This window comes from Pipra filicauda, unplaced genomic scaffold (genome assembly GCF_003945595.2).
Source record: "Pipra filicauda isolate LSUMZ 115617 unplaced genomic scaffold, ASM394559v2 scaffold598_size243975_pilon, whole genome shotgun sequence".
Classification (NCBI taxonomy): Eukaryota; Metazoa; Chordata; class Aves; order Passeriformes; family Pipridae; genus Pipra; species Pipra filicauda.
Genome location: NW_024104751.1, coordinates 47257 through 72702, shown reverse-complemented (window position 1 = coordinate 72702; position 25446 = coordinate 47257). Strand labels below are relative to the sequence as shown.

Below are 25446 nucleotides of genomic sequence, written 5' to 3'. Positions count from 1 at the left end.
AGCCCATTTTTGTGGCCCAAATATTTGCCCTCATATTAATTCTAATGTGGCCAGTATCCCAGTATCTCCAATTACTGCTGTCAGGCCACCTAACCCTGTTTATCTTTTTAAGTAGGATAAATGTAGGTCTGTGCAGACCAAGAAGGGCAGATAGAGATGCCAAGTGCCTAGAACACCTGGAAAACTGCCCATTTCAACCAGTTGTCAGGAGCCAAACACTTAAAAAAAAATCAACTTCAATTTTTTTGGCTAGCTACCCACCTTCAAAACCACAATATTCACACATCCACAACAAAATGCCTTGACAGTCTCACAAAGAAAACCAAACACCGTTAATAACAAGAAAGCCCCACCCATCAAAAAACACAACACACTGCTAAAAGCTATAAAAGTAAAAGCTATACCAGCTCTAATATACAGAGACTTTGCAGCTGTGTGTCAAAACAACTTGCAGTCATCATGTAAATCTGAAGCCTGGAGAGACACACCCTCAGTTTTCCTGACAATCACAGTGATTTCATAGAGACAATTCATGAGTCATCTCTGCCCCACACCTCCCAGGTGGACACTCACAAAGTCCTCTAAACAAAGATACAAAACAGCAATAAAGGGTAAAAACCAAAGCAATATTGGCAACTCCTAAGGCCCTGCCTTAAGGAAGATGTTGATAAGGACTCTCCAGGAAATGGACAATGCCCAGGGTAAGAGTGGTGGAAAAATAAAACTTGTCTTTGTAGGTAACAGCTTTCTAGTCCACAAGCTGATTTTACTCAGTGTGGGAATGAAACATCCAAAGGGGTTTAATACCAGCAAGGAATCTTTCACACTGTTTCTGAACCTCAGTGAGTTACTTCTGATAGACATTGGGGCCCTGCTACAGTGTATTTCAGCAAGGAAGGGCTGATGAACCCTCAGATCCTTTTCCACCTCACTGTTTGCACATTCCCTGGTTTCGTCTTTCCTCACGTCCCATCTCTCAGTGCACGGCTAAGACTGTGCACATCCAAAGTTTTGCAAAACACCACAGAATGTAAAACTGAACAGAGATAATACACACACATTCCATAATATTCTCATTCCCATCCAACACATCCCTAAACCTCAGGTTCTTAGAAAAATTTCCTCCTCCTCTCAGAATTGTAAGATCTAGGGTTGTCTGGCCTTTTGCCGTTTTGTAAGTTTTATAGCACCAATAAAATAGTTACTCTGATATTCATTGTATATATTAATACTGTAGCTTGGCTTATTTACAGTAGCACTGTACAAATGTCACAGTCTTTCTCAAAATACTTGCTTTATGCAGTTTATGCTGACTGCACAGTTTACAGGTGATATATTGAAATGTGTTCTGTTCTGATTAAATGTTTCCAAAGTCTCTTTAAATCCATATAAAATTCATCAATTGCCACAATAATTTTAGTTATTTCCATCAGCTTCAGTGGTAATGCTGAGTCAGTTCTGCAGGCCAGGACTTTTAATTCAGGAAAAACTCCCATTGAGAAAATACATCAGGATCTGCTCTGTAGTAATACTGATCTTTCTAGTGAAAGACCAAAATTGAAACAGAGAAAAATATAATTTCTGTTTCAACTGAACTGAGGCTCAGGAGTTTTCTTTTTCCCAGAGTTTTGTTTTTCGGGAATTTCTTGAAATTTCATCTAATTCAAATCTTGAAACACCTTCAAATCTCACTAAAGACAAATGTACCCAGCAAGTTCAGAACAATGCACACAAGCAAGAGAATCAGAATTCATCCCTGCAGCAAAACCAGGTGATAAACCTGATAACCCCTGAAGTGATTGGATACTGCCTGTATGCAGTGTCTATATGCACAAGCCTCTGAGCTTTGCTGACATTCAAAAACTGCACCACTTTAATTGGCTTAGCTAAATTAAACGGTACAAGAACATACATACAGGTGGAGCAAAGAATACACTGATTTTATCAAGTCCTGCCCAAGAAAATTAAGCATTTCTCAAGACAGCAATACATCGATACATATCTATGCAGTAATATAAACTATTTTAGAATGAAAAGTCCTCACATTCACGTGCAAGTCTTCCTTGAAACAGTTCTACATAGAGATAAGCCTGAATTAGCAGCAGTCTAATGCAGTGCTGCAGAAATATTTCTGTGTGCACATATTTCTCTTCATAGTGCTACAATTATACACAGATTGTTCTGCAGGTATTTAGGCCCTTGAGAACGGGGGCCATTTCAAATCACACTTGCAAAAGTAGTTATTTTTCTGTAACAAGAATCACATAAATTTGCTTGGGCAGCATTAAAGCTCTGTTAAATTTGCTTCATTGCAGAACACTGTGCAAAGTCCCTCCTCTGGCTAATTCTGAGTGTCACACAGCAAAAGGAGAGAGAAAGACATATTAGAAAACAGGGAGATGTTAAAATTACAACATGTAAAGTGAGGTACTCCGAGGTATTTTGACATTTACTTCTTTGTAAATAATTTCACCTGCAGTAACTCATATCCCTTAAACATCAGACTCAGTGACTCAGGGCAGTGATGTAGCTCCTTTCTGAACTGGTGGGAAGACACCAGCTCCAAGCACTGGGCTCTATAGATTTCTGCATGTGCCTGTCAGCACACAGATTATTAGCAGCAATGAGATTGCTTGAGTATGTATAAATGCACACACAATTTCTGCCCACTGACACAACTCTGTGCAAAAAATATGGAGACAAGTCCACAGAATCCATATAGTTTAGCCATTAACAAACAGGTAAGTGGTGTCATTCTGTAGAAAAAACTAGATTTTCTCTAAATGCCTGCTTGTATGTTGGTGCCAGCAATTTGTCTGCCTTACTCAGAATTAAATCAAGACCAGAGAAAGGAACATCCATCAGTCACAGGCCAGATTATATCAACCAAAGTGGAAAACAATAATGATAAATTGTAAGGGAATGACGAGTTTGTGGAGTTTCTTATATAAAGTTGTTTTGGGTTTTTTTCCAGTGAGATGGGCAACTGTAGCACCATCTTCTAGCCCAAAGGTATTAATGAGATCTAGGGGAAAAAACATTTTGCTATTTTCAGGGGACACACACACTTCTTCTTCAGTCCAACCCCATCTTTCATTTCATATTTTGGGGATTCCTACAATCTCCTGCACCCTACTTACTGCAGTCAGGTCCCTCCTCCACTGTTCTCTGAAGGAGACTATGTACAAAATGTTTTCTGGTGACTTCCCACGTCTCAAGCACTACCTGATCAGGAAGATACTGCCTAGGATAAGGCAATGGAAAGGCAGGAGTGAGAAGGATTCACACCCCACAGTGTCTCCCTGCCTGACAAGCCTCCATCAGTCCCAATTTAGCAACCTGAGCTCACAGATCCCAAAATATGAGAGAGTAGGTTCTGCAGTCAGACAGTCTGGACAGAGCCACTGAGAACCCCCTAAACAGAGCCCTGCTTTCAGTGTATGCTCTGCATTCTCTGTATGGAATTTCCTGGGGACATGGGATTCCCACTTTTCCTAAAAATACTGCAAAATGCCTCCCTGAGGCAATGTAAACTACTTGTTTCTACACTCAACTTCTTTGCTCCTCTGTTCAAGTCATCTTCCACACTTGAATTACTTGTTGACAAGTCATCTTTTCATTTGGAACCTCCCTCTCCCATGTTTGAAATAGATAGGTCCTCCTATGCCAAATTGCTCAGTTGGATTGGCTCTGCTCTTTCATGTCTCTCCTTAAATCCATTTTCCCCATTGGTGTGACTCTAACTGGTGAGAATTTCTTTTTCTGTCACAAGCATCTGAAGCCAGGCTATTTAAAACATTGCTGTTATGGGAACCAAGGCTGCTAAACAGCCAGAAAAAATCCTATTTGTATTTAGGTCACAATTTCTTTGCAGTAGCATATTTGCTTGTTCTAGAAAATGGCATGTAAAGAAAAAGAAGTGGTGGGTTGGGGTATGGAGAGGGATTGGTGCTATAAATCTGAGTTCAGATAAACCACAAAGATAAACAGAAAAAAAATTCTTCTCTTAGTCACCAGAGTACATTCAATTATTTCTCACTTCTAGTCTAAAATTTAAGGCTGGATATCTCTGACTCATTCTGTTTGTCTTCTGCTATATTTTTCTGATGACTTAAAAATCCTTTCAGTAATTTATTGCCCATATTGTGCTGTTCTAAATGGAAGGACATTAACAACTTGGACACTGACAGAATAACTTTCACCTTTCTAAGGTCACCACAAGGCCTGTAAGTGCTACTTCTACTGCTTAATACTTTCTTGAAGGTTTTGCTTGGTGTCTTTTCCTTTATCTCTCTTTAGAGCCACAGTCTTCACCACACACATGCAGGCTGTGATTCTTCAGCTCAAGCAATCACCACTAAATTTCAGCTCAGTGAACTGGGTGTCAGACATATTGTAGTCAAACAAATCTCTTCCAAATGATTAGAATTTAATTCGTTTCTCAGCTCTGGCTACTGTCTCTCCCTGTACCTACATCCAGGGGTGTTCCACACCCCTCTTCAGAGTTTGAGAACTGGGATAAGGTGACAAGGCAGCTCTGACCCTCTTGAAACTTCATCTGAACGTTTAACCAGGTCTTATGAATTCATATTAACATATGAATTCATAAGTGAATATGAGCAACTGCCCAGAAATGAAGACTCAGTTTAGTTTTCTGGTTTGAGGAGTTCTAACTCCTGTCCTCAACTCCCTGGAAAATGCCTTAATCACAGGCCACTGGATGTCCTTTGCCTACTTATTTAAACAAGACAAAAACTTGTGCCATTTTAGATCAGACAACAACAATATAACAAGTGTCATCCTGTATCCTAATACATGAGGTACTCACTGGGAAAGGACCAGGAGATGGTAGAAACCTGTTTATTCTCCAAGAAGTTTAATTAACTTTATACTAACCCAACCTTGGGGTATAATCCACAGTAGAACTAGTTCCAGTGGTTTATAACTTTTGTGCTACTGCTTATACCCACACATCTGTGTTTGTTAGTGATGCTAAACCCTTTTCAGAGCAAGAGTTCTCCCATTTCACACTCATTTTGCCAGAACCTGATGACAACATATCATAGAATATCCACAACCAGTCTCACTGCATGTGCAATAACACCTTTTACTCTTTGATAGGTTTTGAATATTTTTTTAATACAAAAATGTTGAGCTCTATGGTTAGAATGTAATTTTACTTCTGCCATCTTTTCCCTATCCAAAAAAAAATAAATTATTAGTCAGATAGTACATGACCTGATTTTTTGAGAGCCCCATTCACACCTGTACGTGAAGCATTTCTTACATTCTATTCTCATGTTCAGGAATATTAGTATTTTGTTAACTTTACACTTCCTCTGAGAAGATCTCAAATCTGAAGGGTCTATTTCCCCTCTCTTTCTCTTAAAACCAATTATTCTGGAAGATTTTCTAGCTTGTCCAATGACATTCACGTATCTGCCAATAAGTCATATTCCTGAGAAACAGACACATTCTGGTATTAAGATACTTCACAGATTGCTTTATTTATCCTATTAAACAAGATCTTTTACCAGAATTGGATGGTTCCATCAGTTCAAATCTTTACTAATGGCTCTTGAGCTCTCCTAAATGGACATCCAAATGGTATTGATGGCTCTAAATCTGCCAGTGTTTTCTTATATATGATCTGACTCTTAAGGCAACCCTTTTTTCCCCATCTATTCTTTCTTAACTATTTGTTCCATATGGTTTTCTCTATTATTAGCCACAGCCTAACTTCAGCTTCCCATCTTCTATTTATACTACCATCCATTTTTTTCATTTTGGTTTCTATGCTGTTCTCCATCTTGTCTTCTTCCACTGAATATTCTCCCCTTTCCTTTCCATCTTCTACCTCTAGCACATTCAGTCATTTCCTACTCCATTTTCAGTCAGTCCTCCTACCTCTTTCACTTTTGCTTGAGTCATCCACTCACTTTCTCCCTTTATGTTGATTTTCCATATTTCTTTCCCCTCAGCATTCTAGCACCTTTGCATTTGTCCTTCTGGATAGCCAAGAAACAGACTGTGTTCCTAAAGGATGCTGATAAAGTATGCTGTTGTCTCCTTTTCCCTTCATTTTTGTCTACAAAATTCAGATAAAGTAGGAAGCTAAGCAACAAACAGTGGCACAGAACCAATGGAAATGGAGATCCAGGTATAAAAATAGAGGGTGAGAACCAAAAGTACAGGCAAGGAGTAATATGAGGAACAGTCACCTTCTTCACTGCTGAGAAGGACTAAAGGCATTTTCTTTAGAGCCTGTCAGTGCCTCTCCTTAAGAGGCAAAAGAGGTCAGGTTTGCATTATAGAAGACTATACAAGTACCCAAGTATTCCCTCTCTTGAAAACACATCCTGACTTACATCTGTTAGTTGTATTTCTGCTCCCTGCTTACTCCAAAGTGCCTCTCAGAAGTTAAACCACCTAAACCTGAATCTGCCTGCTCTGGACCTAACAAGGAGCTGGCAATCCTGCAGGTTTGGAATCACACTGTTTTAATGATGCCCTGAGTTTGCCTTTGAGTCTGTTAGAAGTGTTAACTCTCAATGCCTTCACACCTTGTGCTGGATCAGATTTTGCTTTTTGGGAGGTTGGTGTTTCCTCCTCCTTCATTTGCACTTTTCTTTCTTGCCTTCCTGCTCCCCTAATGACTTTTGCAGGTTTGTTATACTTCCTAATAGCATCTCCATAAATTCTCTTAATCCACGAAAGGACAAGTTACAAAATGATAAATTGAAGTCATAAAAGCATATCTTATGCTTTGGTTTCAATGCTTAATTTATGGAGCCCTGTATCTGGACAATCATAGTCAGTTCAGGGCCAGCAAAACTGCACAAAAAGACATGGTGAAAATCTCCTTTTTTCAGCAGAGTTGCCCTGCTAAGGCACTAACAGGATTACTCCTTGAACGGAATGGTTAACTTATGCTTTGCTCAAAGATACTTTCAGTGCAACTTTTTTTTACAAGCCTGCCTAATCCGTCCTTAGCACATCTTCAAGTTATCTAAAATGTTGCAGACCTTTCACTGACAAACAAACAAAACCCCAAACCCAAAACAAAGAAAAAACAAACACCCCTAAACAAAACCAAACCAAACCACAAACAAAAATAAAACGAAAACGAATCAAAACAAAACCAAACAAAACTTCACAACCAAACCAAACCAAACCAAACCAAACAACCCCCCCCAAAAAAAACAAAACAGAGAGAGACAAGAGACAGAACTGAGACTCACCTGTCTCACACCTGCTGCCACTCTCCTTCCTGGTGTTTTCAAAACACCAGCTGAAGCAGGTATTAACCTATTAACCTATAACTGGGCTGCTAAATTCAAGTGCATTTTCTCCACAAAGCAGACCTCTGTGCAACTTCAGTCCCGTGTGACAACTAAAATGTAGCTTAAAGTGTTTTCTGTTAATTCCCTGTGCAGGAGTGCATTCCACTACACGTTCACCATACTGCCTGCAGCCATTCCAGACAGCCCAAAACACAAGCAGAAAGCAAAGATGAACAACTGGAAAATGGATGGATCATCCAATGATTACAGCTAAGCTCTCTTCACATTGCTCTCAATTTTTTCCAGCAGCTGAGTCACAGTTCTGTCCTTTCTTTCTCCATCACACACAGGATCATAGAACAGTTTGGGTTTGAAAGGACCTTAAAGAACATCTCATTGCAACCCCCTGCCCTGGGCAGGGGCACCTTCCACTAGCCCAGGTTGCTCCAAGCCCTGTCCAACCTGGCCTTGGACACTTCCAGGGATGGGGCAGCCACAGCTTCTCTGGGCAACCTGTACCAGGGCCTCCCCACCCTCATGGGGAAGAATTTCTTCCTCCTCTCTCCACACCTCTACTCCAAAGCTGTATGGGAGGATCTCTCTGAGCTACAAGGGTCTGTTCCAAACCACCAAGATATTCTTACACAGCAGCAAGCTACAACTTGCTCCTGAAGCTAAATATGTAAAGCAGCACATAAAAGATGGTCAGATTTTCTCAATTTAACATCAGACCCAAAATGCTCTTGTACTGAGTTGCACAGAGCTGCCCTAAATTTCTCAAATTAACAGAGCAAGTTCTACTTAATCAGAGTTAAAAGAGTAGCAATGACTTCCTTTTTCAAGGTTATACTTTAGAATTAACTGCTTAATTGCTCTTTTCTTGATGGTGGACAAAGTTTGCAAGGAAATTAAATAATTAGATCTATGCTTTTAAAAATATAGAAGTGAAGCAAACCATCACCTCTACCTCTGGCTGGTGCACTCAGACATGAGTCCCATGCTTTCTGCAGCCAGAGGCTCAGTCAGAGAAGGCAGAACTGTCTAGATATCATGGAAATTCCTTGCTGTAGAACGGATGAGCAACCAAAGGAACAATGAAGGTGTTGCTCTGAGCTTCCAGAGTTCACCACCAAAAACACAGGTTGAGTACAGGTTGTATTTATCACACCTGCCATGACAGAGAAGCCACATTATGGTGTGGAATGAACCTCTGCAAGTCTGGTTCCAGCCTTTCACAGTGGTCTCAGGATGAGTCTTTGTTTAGACTTACAATTCTCTGTATGGTGGGGAGGAAGAAACTTGACCCCAAGGACAGAGTCATATAACATCCTGAGTTGGAAGGGACCCACCAGGATCATTCAGTCCAACCCCTGGCCCTGCACAGGACACCCCAACAATCCCACCCTGTCCCTGAGGGCGTTGTCCAAACCCTCCTGGAGCTCTGGCAGCCTTGGGGCTGTGACACTGCCCTGGGGAGCCTGGTCACAGGGCAGACTCACCCTGATCACCCTCTGGGGGAAGGACCTTTTCCTGAGCTCCAACCTAAACCTCTCCTGACACAATTCCAGCCGTTCCCCTGGGTCCTGTCACTGGTCACAGAGAGCAGAGATCAGAGCCTGTCCCTCTGCTACCACTCATGAGGAAGTTGTAACAGCTCTAAGGTCTCCCCTCAGTCTCCTCTTCCCCTCTTTCCTCCTCTTGAGGAAAATCTCCATCACAGACTCTACAGAGCTTTTAGCACAGATCTGAAAGACTTTGCTCAGCAATCTGGGCAAATACCCAACAACCCTCTACTCTTACCCCCTTTGCAGCTGCATTTTTGGCTGCAGGTTTTTGCTGCAGTTCTGATACAAGTGCCATGTCTCCAGTACCCAGACAGAAAACTAAACCCCTGCAACTATTTTAAAGAGCAGCTGAGAGCCATAGAGGAAGCAGGAGGGGATTAAAGCACAGGCCCCACAAAACACACTGAATCTGTGAGGATTTTTTAATAAGACCCGTATGCTGCTCCACAGCTTTCTGTACTCCACGTGTCTGCACGGGAATGGCTGAGCAAGGAAAGTAGGGCAGGAAAATATTTCATTTTGTTTGCTAATTCTCAGCAGGCATTCCTGAGCTTAGAAGATTTTGACTTCAAATCCTATTACAAAAATCCTTTGGCCCAAACTCTGCTGTTCTTGGACTATTTTTAGCCTATAACCACATATATGATGGGCAAAATGTTAATACTGCAGATTCTGCTGATATTAACTGACCTCAGGACACGTCCCATTGATTTCCTTACTCAGCAGAAGCAGCATTTGACCCTGACTTACACTCTCTGCTAATGATTTTGGTTTATATTTGTGTTTCTCTTCAGGGTCCTGGCACACAGTGGGATTCCACACCCTCCTCCCTCCCAACTCTATCCTAAATAGATATCCAAAAGCTTGTTCTATTTTCCTCTGTTGAGCTGGAATCTATGTTCCAGCCATCTCATACCCTTTGCTGTACTTCTACAATCTCAGTCATATTTAATAAGGTTATCACATTAGCACAGAGAACTGGATTCCAACTGTGCACTTACAAGCAGTACCTGATAATGTGCCAAAACAATCTCACAATAATTCTATGCAAAAATAAATGAATAAATAAAAGCAAAAATTTAGCTTTCTCATTTCTTGTGAATACTTTATCAATAGTTTGAGTTCATTACCCGCAACTAATCTGAGTTTTTCCTGTCTGTAACCCATGGTATTTTGCTTGCACCCATTTATTTTCTTTCCTTTCACGTGCAGAGATTTGAAAAAAAAATATATTTACAATTATTATATAAAGATAGTGTGACTAAGTGTATGCACATGTGAAAGCACACAAAGAAAATACAAAATAAGGAATAACAGGAAAATTATGCATTAATTACTACAGAGGAGCTTATACAGAGTTTTAATCCAAATGAATACAGGGTAACAAAATGACCTAAAATAAGTTTTCAAGAAGATGGAGAAGAAAACTGGAGCCTTAAAATGCACAGCAGGGGAATACTAGAGAACTGGGAAATTAAGGAATTTTACCCCAGACTTCTAAAGGGGTGAGACAAAATGATGCAACAGATCCCAAATAGCACCTGTTCCTTAAGGGAATCAATGGCAAATCCCAGATCAGTCGACTGTCACCAGTGAATGAGACTGTGAGCCATGACAGCCAATGTCCCCTTTCTTCTGCACTGCACACAAGTGATCCTGGTCACCATCAGGCCCACGGGCTGATGCTTGGGAGTATGTGGGTGTGAGTGTGAAAATCATTGAAAAATGAGTGGGATTGGGAAACTTCAGAGATTTTGCAGAAGAAAAATCACTTTTCGCTGCCACGAGATCTCACATTCAGTTCTGTTAGATTAATTTCCTACATAACAATTCCAGATTCTTCTGTGTGAGACTGAATTTGCACACAAGGTCAGACCCTGAGAGGGTTCAGTCTGAAAGGATGAGACTCAGCAATAGCCAGAAGATGCTGTGAGAAATCACCAAAATACAGAAAATACTCTGTAGAAGGGCCCACAGAAGAACAAGCAACCATAATTTTCACAACCCAGAGAGACTTTAAGAAAGGGATGGGGGCACAGCTGTATTAACTCTCTGCTCCAAGTCCACTTCCCCACTTGCCTACTGACATCAGCACAGCTCCTGCACCCTTTTCCACAGTTCCTCCCTCTCTAGCACTCACTGTTACTATTGCTGCTGGAGAACAGGACTGGCTCCAGGCAGCTGGGGAGGTTGCAAGGAGCAGAGCAGGAGGGAGATGAGATGGGAACAGTCAGCAGCATCTCTCAACTCATTCCCTGGGTGGGAACAGCAGCAGGGACCGAGGCAGTGGCGAGCAGACCTTAGGAAATACAAGAACTGTAATGTCACATACAATATTAAAAAAGAGCTTGGCAACAAGGCATGAAAAATATCCTGTGTGGCACAGGCTGACAGGCACATCTTGGGGTGAAACAGTGGCCAAGGTATTAAGAAGATGACAGAAAGCCACCAGTCACAGCTGCCCAGCTCAGGACCTGTATCTCCAGCTCAGCACTGCTGAGACAGCTCTGTCCCATTCATCAGTGCAACAAATTCACCTCTGACTCACAGCACATAAGAGCATCTGAGAGACTTGAAAGGGGAAGCAAAGAAAAGGGAAGATTCTATATATGAGGTCAGGCAGATTATGACCTGAAGCCCAGAGGAAGGCCTGAGAAGCAATGGCTCTCATGCAGCAACAAGAAGGCAAAAAAAGTACCCTGGAGCTAAAATGGAGCTTTAGAAATCAGGACAAGACAAAAGCAAGGTGGAAGCAGAAGCAGTTGATCATGACATAAAAGCAGGAAGTCAGGGGAGCTGGGTTCTGTTCACTGTTACATCAGGGGCTTCATGATTTTTGGCAAGTATTTTCATTCCAAAGATGTCAGCAATATCTGGGCTCAAACGGCCACAAGGTTTAAAGCACTACTGTATACTTGGACGTTCTCAAGGAATAAGGTACAAATACATATGTATAATTTATTATTTGTAATGGGTGCTGAAGGGAGAGAACTGTTTGGGGATTTTTAAGTAAGCATGAAGCAAATCTGTTTTCAAACTTCCCTTTGGAATTCTTAAAACCTCAGTGACACAAAATATTTATGACCTGAATTTAGGAAGAGTTCAATATTTGTTTCCTTGAGCACAAGAGTTCTTACTGAACGGATCAGAGTGGTTGACCTAATGAAATATTCCTTTAAAAGCTGGACTATATCCGGTGTTTAGCACAAGTCAGTGCTATGGTATTAATGCAGAATTACCTTATGCATTTTGCATGGATCATACACTGGGCAAAATCCTTCTGTACTGAGGGAAATCCACACTGTGCCTGTTCCTGCAACAGCAGGCAGTGGCTCTGTGATGCAGAGGGCAGGGCATCCTGCCTGGTCCTCAGCTGCTCTTCCAGAAGGGCACAGATCTTCCAGCCTTACAAGGATACATCTTTTAGCTCTGTTAACCTCAAAGAACACCTGACTTCCAGCTTTTAACGACTCAGCTGATCTCAGTGTATTCCTTCCATCATTGAACAGAGAAACCACAGCAGGACATGGGAGACTCTGAGTGATAAGCAGGGATGATGATATCAAATGTACCCACTGAAATCAATCCCCTCTCCTTGTACTAATCAAAACATTGTCCTCCACAACCAGATAAACCTGCAGTGTCTCAGCACGATTCTTCTCATTTAATACTTTGTAAACTGTGCTTTTTGGAAACAGATTTTAGGATTGAGCATTTGGAATACAAACCATTACTGGCTACACAGTTAAGAAAAAAACTAAGATAATAATCCAGCAACACCAGTGTTCCTCCTGGGCTTCTTTGTCACACTGAACACTGGTTAAAACCACAAAGTTTAGAGGCCTTTCAACCCAGTTCACTGAGGAGGTCATATCCCCCCAAACCACTTATCACAGTGGTCAGGGTTTCAGTCTCCAGGCAACAGAGTCCAAGTTCATGAGAACAAAAAAGGCAGCCTGGTTCTGTGTCTGGAAAGCACACAGTGGGAACAGAAGACTGAGTCTGGTCCCTCTCTCAGGGGGTTATATATTTTAAATCAGCATGAAATCTGAAAACATTTCTGGGAGTAGGAACCAGACGTCGGGAGAAGGTGAGGAAAGAGTTACAAGCACTGGGGAGGGCAAAATGAAAACAGGAAGAGAGAAAAAAAAGATTTGGAAAGGCAGGGAGGCACAAACCAATCCATATTTCTATCCTTTGGGTACTTGATCCTTCAACCACGAACACCACAGTTATTTTCTTGCTGTACATACAGCAGAAGCAATACTGATATTGTATTTTCACCAAAGACTTTCAGTTCTCCTTTAGTCCTTCATTCAAGAATTCTGGCACATAAACCCACCCAGAATGGGAACTCTGCCAAATGATAATACTGCTGAGTTATTTCCTGGGGTTTATGCTGCTGCAATACAAAAGCCTGTGCACTCTTCAGCCTTGCTAGAATCTCTCTGAAACAAAGCATCTTCGCTCCAGGTAAAAGTATTAAAAGCTGCTAAATTTCTGAGCTATCAAATATTTTATGTATTATCTTTTATTGTGATACTTCTGTTTAATTACTACACTGTTGCATCATGCAATTACTTCAGTTAAGCTGTTCATTTATGCTCATCTTTGATACTTATTTGTTCACTTCTCTGTTCTCAGTTTCTTACACTCCATGAATGCATTTTCAGTGACACTGAAACTAGTCCCCCACATGAAGCTTCATAAGCCTACTTGTTCAAGAACTAATGGCACATTTCCTACTGATGAACCTCCTCTGTGGGGTAACTGACCCTCAAGGCTTACAAGCCTCTCAAGTTTTAAGCCAAATTTCCTTTTATAGGAGATTAAAAATAATCATTGTCCTTGTCCAGCCAAAACACATATCCAAACCTTGAAGACACAAAGAGAGGACAGTGATGTAGTAAATACTCAATTAACCAAAGTACTCATTACATCGTTTTTCTCCATTGATATACTTCTAAGGATTGGGTTTTTGATTAGCAATTCATCTAAAATTCACTCACATTACGATCCAATCATGTTATTTTTAATGTACTTTTATACTTTTCCACTAGCAAATAAAATAGTACTTGTTAAATATCTCGAGCCTTTACCATTTATATTCTCATTTGATGGACTCTTCTTTCCTCAGTCACACATATTGCCCTTTGCAACATCTCTAACAAATTCTGGCTGTCCTTTTTGAACATAGGTGGCAAAATCAGCATTTGCCATTCCTTGTAGGATGTTGTCAATAATCCCCCAGAACCACCACAAGTACCTTGACCACTGCATTTCCTTGTTGGTGGAAACACCCGAGCAGCTCATGAGTCGTGCTGCGATCCACGTGTTTTCCAGCCCATTCACTAAATCCCACTTGTACTAAAATAAACTATTTAAATTCTAGCCCAAAATATGATTGCATTGTTAAGGGATACCAGGACCATTCCTGCTGGGTCGCTGGAACCCAGCCCAGTGCCCCAGGGAACAGGGGCCAACGCCCAGGCTGAGATGCAGCTGCTGCTCCCTCACTTGCAGGTTCAACGGGTAGCAAAGCTGAGCAGGTGTCCCAGTGACAGACAGACACACAGACAGGGCAGTGACACCGTCAGTCACACAGACTGACACAGCCAAGGGGCTGCCTTCCACCACCCACGTACAGGACTCCCATTTCTAAACCTTCTGCATTGAAATTCTGGACCCTCCCTCGTGCCCTGGTCCCGGGCTGGGCACTGTGCTGGTTCGTTGGTTTTTTTCCTTCCAATCCTTCTCACTTTCAGCCCCAACTCTGGTCTGGGCCACACCTGCAACTGCAATTACTGGGAGGTCCTGCCAGCTCTTGGCTGAAGCAGGGCTCTCTGCTGGCAGGGCTCGGAGGGAACTGAGCCTTCCTTCCAGCTCTTGTGATTATCTACCAAGTAGAGTGAACAATAATTTCTCAAACGCTTGTAACACAGCCAACCTTAGCAGCTCTTAATGGCTATCAAACATGACACAAAGACCACTTCCTAACAAATAACAAGTCCTTTTTCCAAAGCATACTTCAACAAGGCTTTTAGAGGAAAGATCAGACACATTCTTCATGAGAAGCAGCACGGGCAGCTGGTCAAGGGAGGGGATTCTGCCCTTCTTCTCTGCTCTGGTGAGTCCTGCCCTGCAGAGCTGCCCCCACCTCAGGGGTCACCAGCAGAGGTAGGACATGGACCTGCTGGAGCCAGCCCAGAGAAGGCACCAAGATGATCAGAGCGATGGAGCAGCTCTGCTGTGAGGAAAGGCTGAGAGAATTGGGATTGCTCAACCTGGAGAAGAGAAGCTTTGGGGTGACCTTCCAGGACCTGAAGGGAACTTACAGGAAAGAAGGAGAGAGACTATTTAAGGGAGTGTGCAGTGACAGGGCAAGGGGGAATGTCTTCCCACTGACAAAAGTCAGGGTAGATTAGGTATTAGAAAAAAGTCTTCCCTGTGAGGGTGGGGAGGCCCTGGCACAGGTTGCCCAGAGAAGCTGTGGCTGCCCCATCCCTGGAAGTGTCCAAGGCCAGGTTGGACGGGGCTTGGAGCAACCTGGGCTAGTGGAAGGTGTCCCTGCCCATGGCAGGGGGGACTAGATCTTAAGGTCCATTCCAACCTCTTAACATTCTATAATTCTATGATTTTATGAATAACATCAGACCACTTTTCTAGAAAATAACTGTATGAACACAGCCTGAAATACTGAAAGGGTTTCATTCATTCAATGATGGACAGAACTGAAAACATAGAATTCCACAGCTCCAAGACTACCAATTGCAATTGCTTTCATTAAATAAAAAAATAGTCATTATAAAGTTGCTCACACTGCTGAACTTCCACCTGTACCAGAGGTGAGAGTTCTCTCCAGATGCCTCATTAACCCATCCTTTGGTTTAGGCAAAATATCCCCCTATACACAATATAGGTTTGCTCCTAGAAGCAAATTTAGCTTGAACACAAGATGCTACTGTAGACAGTAATTCCTCCTGGTCCAGTTTCTCTCTGTTAAAGTTTTTTGAAAAACATTCCTTTTGGAAGAATTAATAGTACATTAAAAATTCATGATATTAAGTGACTCAATACTATTTATAATACTAACTAAAAAGTGTTCTTTCAGACAGAACACTTTTATATATAAAACTCTCCCAGCTTTATTGGAAGCAAACGAGGGTTGAGCACTAGCAGCAGCCAAACATATACTTGGAACAATCTAATTATACAGCACTATGGCCAATAAACAGAATAATTCTGCTACCTTTGAGGAGGTGACTGAAGGCCCTGGGAATAGAGAGATGAAATATATTATGAGATAATGTAATATACATTTGACTGAGATTTTTAATGTGTTTTAGACAGCCACAAGTTATGGAGATTTACCAGCCCGCACATAAAAAACTCTTATGCCAAGACAATGATTTATTTGGAGCCAGTACATTTTTTAACAAATGAGAAAACATATGGCAATGGTTTTTTTTTTTTTTGGGGGGGGGGAACTACAACAAAATCTCAGCTATTGTAATTCCATTCTTCTACTACTTCTGTTCTACCATGATCTCTGTTCTACAGACCAGTTAGGAGAGAAGTGGGACACTTGAATTTATCTTCAGCTTTTCAGGCTGCCATGAGATGGAATCCAAGACTCCTCAAAATCCTCCAAGTCCAAAAGGGCTGATTCATTAAACAAATTATCATCTCCTTTCTATAATGGCAGAATAACATCAATGGTAGTCCTGAAAATCTGCAAGCTGACTAATCCTGAATGCTCAGTCAAATGTCTAATCTTGAATACTCGACCCAGTGTAAATCTTAAATTTCTGCATGAGTCTTACAACAGTGTAATCTCAGATAATAATCCTGTGAGGGGGCATAATAAGGCTGTGAAATGAGGTGAAATAGGCTTGTAGGTGCTCAAATGTTTCTTTATTCTCCCCACCCATACTTCACACTGCTGACCACAAGATTGTTAGAAGCCCAGTGAATGAATAAATTGTGATAAAATTAATTAGAACCTTGATGGCAAGTAGAGAAGTAAGCCTTCAAAAGGTTATTACAAAGGAAATTATCACTTCATATTTTAAAGGAGAGATTTTTGAATTATTCCAAAAACCTCCCTGTCAACTGGCAGAAGGGAAAAAGGAATTAAAAACTCCTTATAGGACTTCAGTTTGGAAGGATCAGTGCAGTTGACACCATTACAATTAACTCTCAGATGGTGTCAATGATACAGTGCAGGTACAAGCCTAGGTAAGTACAAGTTCATTTTGAATTATTAACAATGATGTCCTGTAAACGGAGTTTTATATTAAATCAGAAAAAAAACCCCTGCACTTCTATTTTTCTTTTAGCTTATTGGTATTTCTAATCTGGCAGGCACCTCTACCCCATTAATTTGTCTGCCTCTTTAGCACTGCTTTTAACAGTTCACAAAATGTCATCCAGGAGAAACACAAAACATTACCACAATATACCCTCTCAAATGAGACCATTTGTAGAAAATTCAATTATTCAGCATGCATCATGTATAAAAACTGACATCTCCTTTAACCAACCCCCTGATGACATCCATCATTGCTTCTGTCAATGAATCAGACTACAGGGATCATATATAATCCCTCTCCATCAGCTTTGCTTGGGTGCCAGAGTTACCTACAGGTTCAAGACAGAGCAACAGAACCTACAGATTTCACAGCAGAAGGAGCAGAATCTCCTTGCAAAAGGTAATACAAGAGCTACAGATTCTTGTGCAGCACACCACAAATAAGAGCTCGAGTAGAGCCATTTCCACAGCTTCCCACTGAATCAGGATACTCCACGGAGTATTACCTTGTCTTCCCTGTTCACAGTTACCCTACAATCCTCAGTGCACATGACAAACAGCTGCTTCCAAGCTGTCACCAGTGTTGTTTTATCTAAGGAAGTCTCCTTTCATAAGGGGAGAGAGAGAAGAACATTAAAATTGTCTCAGTTGCGTGGAGCTGAAAATAAGGGCAAGATCTAGGCTTTGTGTGAGAGCTGAATTATTAGCATAAATACTTTCCAGTAAAGGAAAACAGCCATTCTACTGCAAAAAAAAAAAAAAAAGGATTCTTTCACAAGAGAACTCAAGGCTACAATAAAAGTACAAAGCTGGTTTCAGATATTAAAACTTTCCCCAAAGCTACATTGTGTGGTTTTGATCTCGTGCTTGGTGGCAAAGCAAGAGCTTCCTAAACTTGTGTTACTGGGGTACAACCATCACTGTAGTTGCAGCTGGACACAACTGGATACAACCCAGCATTAGGATCCACAAAAGAGGATGTCACCAGCTGTGCATCTGACAGGGAAGGAATTCAGATGTTATGGCATAATTTTCGTATTTTTTATAGAGGATTTTGAGCACCTATTAGGAAAAATACAGAACCCCTGTAAACACTTCTGCATGGCTTTTGGAAATGAAATTAAGTGTTATTTTTGGAAAGGGTATAACAACTTATGAATATTTATATTTTGCCACACTGGAAAGAATCACAGAAAAACAAAGTTAGGTTGGAAAGGACCTTAGGAGACCTCTATACAAAGGGAGGAGGGCTAACCTGACAGGCAGATTAGGTTGCTTAGGATTTTTATCCAGTCAAGCTAGGAGTATTTCCATGGATGAAGACCCTCTCAGGGTCCTGTGTCTGTTTTCCAACACTGTCACAAGAAAGAATTCCTTTCTCATAACCAGTAAGTATTTCCTTTGCTGCAATTTTTAATCATTTCCCCTTTTTCCACCACTGCAATGCCTGTTAGGCAGTGGAAAACTACTGCTAATTCCCCTCTCATTGTTTCTTGGAATTTGGTTTTTGTTTTGGGTTTTGGTGAGGGTTTTTTGGTGGGGATTTGGGGGCGGGGGGGGAGCTTGGGATTTGGGTGGGGTTTGTGGGTTTGTGTGGTTTGGTTTTGTCGCTGGTTTTTTCCCCCAATCAAGTTTAACTCCAACACCGCCAGTTTTCCAAGTTTTCCAAGAACCTCAGTTGCCTACATTAAAGAACACTGTCCCCATGTCCTAGATGATAATCAAAGCAATACAGAAGAGAAACACTTGGTGATGAACTATTAATTCATACAACAGTGACAGCTCCAGGGCTTGATGGTTTTGGATTTTATCCAAAAACATCTGGGTCCTCTTTGAGCAGCTTGAGTGAAGAAATGTTTTTCACAAAACATTACACAAAAATAGTTAAGTGCCTCACTACTAGATTGATTAAGACTCCAAAATGATAATATTCTTCAGTGAACATTTGTATTCTGCAGCCATTTGTGACCACGATCAAACTGGCATCTTTCCATGTTCCGTATTAACTCAGGTTAATTTTTCCTGTAGTTTATCAAATAAGGTGAGATGCATTAAAGAGATTGAATGCCCTGTAGAGAAGCATGATGTTGTAAAAGAGAAGACAGGAACTCGCTAATTCTAATCCCCAGACAAATATATAATAAGATTAAAACAAAGATGAAAGTGCAAATAGCAGTCCTAAACCAACAACCCCAAATCCTTTGAAGCTATTCCAGCTGGCAACTTTGATTAGACAAGTCATTTGCTACGATGATTTTACTTCATCAGCCCCAAAAAGGTGAGATATGGTGGCAGTTAAATCTCCTCTGACTGGAGAGAAGAAATCACTTCCTTTTTCCAGCAGATTTTCTTTCTACCAACATGATATTGAAAACAAAGAGCTTTAGAGTTTGATTATCTTTAGGGTATTCATGATTGCCCAACAGAAAGAAAACAACAAAAAACAAAATCAAACACACACACCCCAACAAAACAAATCAAAATAACTGAAGGATTCACTTGGAGGAATATATATAAAATAGAATTGATGTAGGCCATGCTCCACAAGACTGTCTAAAGGTGTCTAAAACACATTCCCAAGACACATGGCAAACAGCCATGTAGTTCAAAAGATGAAGAGCTCACTCAGCTGTAAAACTTCCCCTGCTTCCTTGCTTCTGACCCCAACAAAGGAATTGGAAAAGGTTGTGGAATGACAGCACAGAACCTTTTGGAATCAATACCCTCAGGTTTTGTGAGGGAACATCTTAAACTTTGATTTTTCAGACCGGTTGTGCAAAGACTTTGTGAAGGCAGCTTATGCAGAATAAAGAAATAAAAAGCCACTAAACGTGGTGTCAAGACCCATCAGGCTGGGACCAGCCATGGGGGAGATGGAAGAATCAACAGATCAAAATACAAAAATCATTCCTTTGGAGAAGAAAGAACCCAAAGAACAAAAACTTGTTCATTTTCCTTAGAGAGGTTGCTCAAAGACCAGAGGCTACAAGCTACTTCTTTATTTCTTAATGTACCTTCTTTCTCTGATACTTAATTTCCACTTGCCTTATTGGTCAAGTTTGCTTTTATTCTACAAAATCCTCTGCTAGCACCAAATCTTTGAGCTGTTGCCCTGGCCACTTCTTTGCCTTACAAATTCTCAACTGAATATTTTAACTCCCACGTGCCTGATTGCCTCCCTTTTCAGTTGGGATGTTGGATTTTGTTGCCATTCTTTTGATTAATTGTGATTTGAAACAGTCCTCAGCAAGTCACACCTTTAGCAGAATTCCTTTTGTTACACTGAAACAAGCTACCTGTAATCCCCAAAATACACAGCATTAGCACAGTTACACTGGGCAACACTAAAAGCCCAGCAGCTTCTCTCCAACAGGATACAGAGGATGCAAAGGCCAACGGTACAAAAACATGGCACACATAGACCAGTGATCCCCTAGAGCCACCACCCCATCCTACAACAATTAATCTGTATTTTCCTCTATTTTCAGTATCTTGAGACTGACAGTGACTGTGTGACAAATTACTCCAAGGGAAAGGAAATCACTGTCACCAAGGCAGAACCAAAATGCTGGGAGTTCAGCATCCTCAAATCCCCACTGCCTGATTTCCATCACTGATGTCTAAAAGAACTGAGAATTAGAAGCATAAGATTGAAGAGAATTTGGGTTGGCTTGGGTTGCTTGGGGTTTTTTTTAATAAAAACCTGTCAAGTCTGGAGTGGAATAATCGGATTGAAGGAAAGCAACTGCAGAGACAGGAATTTAGAACAGTAAAACCCAGCCTATGTGACCACAAGCCCATTTCCCTGTTTGGATACAAATTTGGAGGAAGGAATAAAAGAGGGTACACGGAAAAGGAAGGAAAATACTCATAGATTTATCAAAGACAACTCTTTGCTAGGCTGGTCTTCAGTTTTCTTCAATGGAAACACAAATCCATCTCATCTATTCTGATTTTACAAAAGCATTGAATACAGTGCTATGTCAGAATATTTAACACACAAGAAGTTGGGCTATTCTAACAACAACTGCAGAAGACAATCATATGGCATCATTCACTTCAAAATCTTGACACCTGTCACAGAAATGGATGACATCTAATAACCCAAAGTGCAGATTCCCATAAGTTCCTACCTTATATCAACTCATTTCAATTATTTAAAGCATTTAGTCTCAGCCCACAAACAGCACTGTCTAAACTCTTCTAAGACGAACAGGGTGAGTTGCTCTCACAGGTGGCTATGACTTTTTAACATCTAAGGCTCAAACATCAAGCATTTAGGTTAATTTAGAGAGAAGAATCACCATCTTGGGCATTAACTTTTCCCCATCCACCTCTATCCCAAAGAAGTTCTGCAATAACACTTACACCACTGATAAATCAACATATTACAACTATGGAGAAGATAATTGCCCTCCCAAGAAATATCAGATGATGTATTCCCTATGCCCTGGACTAGGAAGTATTTCTATGTATATAGAAGGCCCTTTGTCTGAAATATATGTAATTTTAGTCATATATTTGCAAGAAATATATATCCACAAACAAGAAACAGGTGCTGAGAAGGAGTATCGGTGTAATCAGACAAGTACAGAGGTGACCATAGGAAAAAAAGACTGAAAGAGATTGACCTGTTTACTCTGGTGAAACAAAGCTTAAGAAAATATGTGGTTGCTTTCTAAACCGTGGAGAAAGCAAGATGCAGAGAGGGAAAGAACTACTTACACTAAAAGGGAATTGCTGGCACAAAACCAAATGTCTACAAATTCAGAGCAAAGAACTGTTGGCAGGATGTCAAAACAGTGTTTTAAAGCCTTAGAGGAATAACTTTCCAGTAGGAATAATGGGCACAGCCTAGAGAATTTTGCAATTAAAATGATCATTTTTGCAATTTATATTTAAATCTTTGACTTTGAATATTTAAGATTAAATGGTGACGTATACAGGAAAGGACTGTACTTGATCCAAATTGTGTTTTCCTTGTTCTGTGCTTTCATACAAGAATTACTCACATCTACCCTCCCTCAGCCCAGGTCACCATTCAACCTCATCCATCCCTGCCCATTGCTGCCTTTGCCTTTTGCTTCTCCAAATACACTCATATTACTCTCCACGTCCCCTCAAGGCCTTGTGTCAACCTACAACTTCTGCCACTCTCCTTTCCACCGCCTCCAAAAATAATACTCCAAGCCAGACATCAGACAAGCAAAGTTTCAGCCCAGCCATTTGCAGCCCTTCCAGGACTCGGTGTTCCTTTGTTCAACTTCAGAGCTGCATCCTTCTTTGCAAAAGGCAGCTGAAGTGGTCAGAAAGAGGGAGATCCACAGCAGTTTCCCTTGCTGAATTTTCTTTGATATTCGCTCCTTCTAGGATTTTCTTGGCCTGACCCCAAGAGTAACTTCTGCAGCCAAGAAATCTTCTTAAAAACTGAATTTTTACAATGTGGGTATAAGACTGCTGATTCTAGGCAGGCTGTCATCAGCACAGACAGGAAAAAATGGGGGAGGTGCTTTCCTCTTACATTTGACTTTGTTATGGGGGCATATTCCCCTCAGGATGAGATGCAGGGAGGGCTTGGACACATGTCTGGTCTTCACTTAAGAGGAAACAACTGATGCTTAGCCTGCAGCAGTTTAGCCTGGATTGCCTGCCCCTGCTCCAGAGTAAGTGTATCCATTTTTGTCACTGGAAGCGCGTGTCACATTGCACAGAATTATTCCACTCCCATTACAGATTCACGAGAAATATTCTCCATTGCAAGGTTTGCCTCTATTTCTGGATGTAACCTAAATATTGAATGTCAAGTCACAGAGAGGTCACGATGCTCCCAATGTGGAAATATCTTACAGGCCTTTTGTGCAGCACAATGGGCAACACAAGCAAATAAAAGGGCTGCAGCAATCCATGGCTACATCACAATAATAAGTCAGTGGACCACTGCTTACTTTAGTAACCACCAGTGCCTTTGTCTCTCATACAACACACCAGCGTACCACGCTTTTCATTTATCTGCCATTTATGCCATGTTGCAGAAAGGCACAGCAAAATACTGAAAGAGATACAATTACAGTTTACTCTACTGCTATTATGGCCATACATTGAGCTATTTTTAGCTCTAACCCAAATAAAAAATGTAAAAGCAGAAAGGGTCTCATGCGTCTGCATATGAAAAAATCACCCAAGCCTATAGTTTAATTCAGTAGCAAAAGCAGAAAAAGAACAAAGAAGTTAACCTAAATCTTGAAAATGTTTAATTTCTAGAATTTCATTTCATTTTTCATAAAAAAACCTTTTTCTATTCTACGTGTACTGAAAACTGAAATCACTTCCTCAATTTAAAAGAAACCCAACAAAATCAGATAAAGGTATATTTTGAGTTCTGCTAAAACTGTAATTTTGAAATACCTTCCAGTGCTTTAAATTATAACTATGAAGTGGCTCCCAGCACCTTTTAAATATTTGTTGCTTTCTTTTTGTTACATTTATATTCTTTGAGAGCAATACAGCGAGCTCTCCTCAAAAGCTCAAAGGGTCACATAGATTTATATTTTTATCTCCAAATAAATCAGCCTGAAAGCATTTACAGACATCTAAAATTAAATTTTAATTTTTTAACTGAAATTTCAACTGGTAAATATGCATATGTAGTTAATTCTCCAGCTGGAATGCCACCGTAATTATCAGCACCAAATTAATAATAACCAGCGTTATTTTGGTTTTAAGGGTAGACGGGTTTTCAGTCTCTGCCTCTGATCCCCTGCTCAGCTCAATTACTGCAAAGCCTTTGGACTTTCCATGTAGGTCACAGCTATGGTAGCCCATCTCTGAGTATTAGGAGCCAAGGAATTAAAATTGCCAAAGATGACATCTGGGATATTTTTTTTCACCCACTACTAAAAGCTCCTTAAAAAGTATCTCATGCTACAAGTTTAAAAATTCATCTGAATGACTGAAACACAGTGAGATGTAATGAGACACATTTTAGTTGTTCTCATCATGGAGATCAGGGATACTTTTGCATATTTATTACAATTAAGTTCTTTAATGTGTTGGTAACCTGAGTTTCCGGATCTTTTTGGGAAGAAGGAAATGAGGTGTGCCAGTTTTTGACTTTACATATATAAATGTTGTTATATAAGTTTTGCAATTATGAACTACTCTCCAGGCAAGGTTACACCCCAAGACACTGTCAAGATTCTTGCAGACACCTGAGTTAAGAGATTGCCAAAAAAGGTTGTTAACTCCCTGTTACAAGGGTTCTAACTCACCCTTTTTTCAGATTCTCAGAATAACTAGTGACACCCCCAAAGAACACCAATGCATTAGGAACAGATTCTTCTTTACTGCCAACTGTTGTTTGCCTGGACTCTACAATTTCTTATGGAAAGACACCAATTCTTCTGCTTTTGCAAGATTTGGGTATTCCACACACCCCTCCTTGCATGGTGAGAAACCCACAACATGTGCAACCCTCTGCTGCTACAGAGAACAGAACTTTCAACTGATTCTGGCTTTGATTAAAGAGCAGGTAAAACCATCATGTGTAAATCAAATAACAAATAGTTCATAAAATATATTTCCTTGTCAGTGGAAAAGGTTTCAGAAAAAAAGTGGGAGGGATGGGGCAAAAAATACAACCCACAAACCAATTTGACCCTGTCAACAGAGAAATACAGGAAAGTGTGAGAAACTAATTGGAACCTTTTCTAGAGGGGAAAACTTACAATAGTGCACTACTTTGAAATTCAAGAGTCATAAAACCAAGTGTTATATAGTTGGATGTGTGTTTGATTATCCAACAAAGTTACTGAACCTACCCTTACAACCCTTCAAACGGGGACTGGGCATTTACATACATTTAAAGGTACATTAAATATTTCATAAATGGAAATAAGCGTAATGGTTACAGACTTGGGACAAGCTCTGATAATTGTAAACTAGGTCAAAAACAATGGCAGGAAGCAGATCATACCATGTCTGTCTAACCTGGGTTCTTACAGCTTCCTTAGAAACATCTGGAGTAGCTCTTCCCACACACAGAGTACTGGCCTGGACAGAGCCAACAGGACTTAGTTACTATTATATACACTAAGGAATTTGACAGTCTGCAGCAAAACAGCTCAGAAGTTCACAAAAATACACAGATGACTCACAGCACCTATTAAAAATATGTAAGAAAACTGAGTCTTGGACAAGTGACAGAGCAAGACCCAGCAGATGAGACCTTGTAGCCCTACACTGATCACAGTAAAGATTCTTTCCTCCTGCAAAGTCACCCATGATGCTA

General features: G+C 40.7%; 1 protein-coding gene across 4 annotated transcripts in view; it reads right to left on the bottom strand.

The window, feature by feature from the left end:
* The window catches only part of LOC113991383 (protocadherin alpha-C2-like), a 97670-nt gene that overhangs the window by 51949 nt on the left and 20275 nt on the right, over window positions 1–25446 (bottom strand). The window lies entirely within an intron of this gene.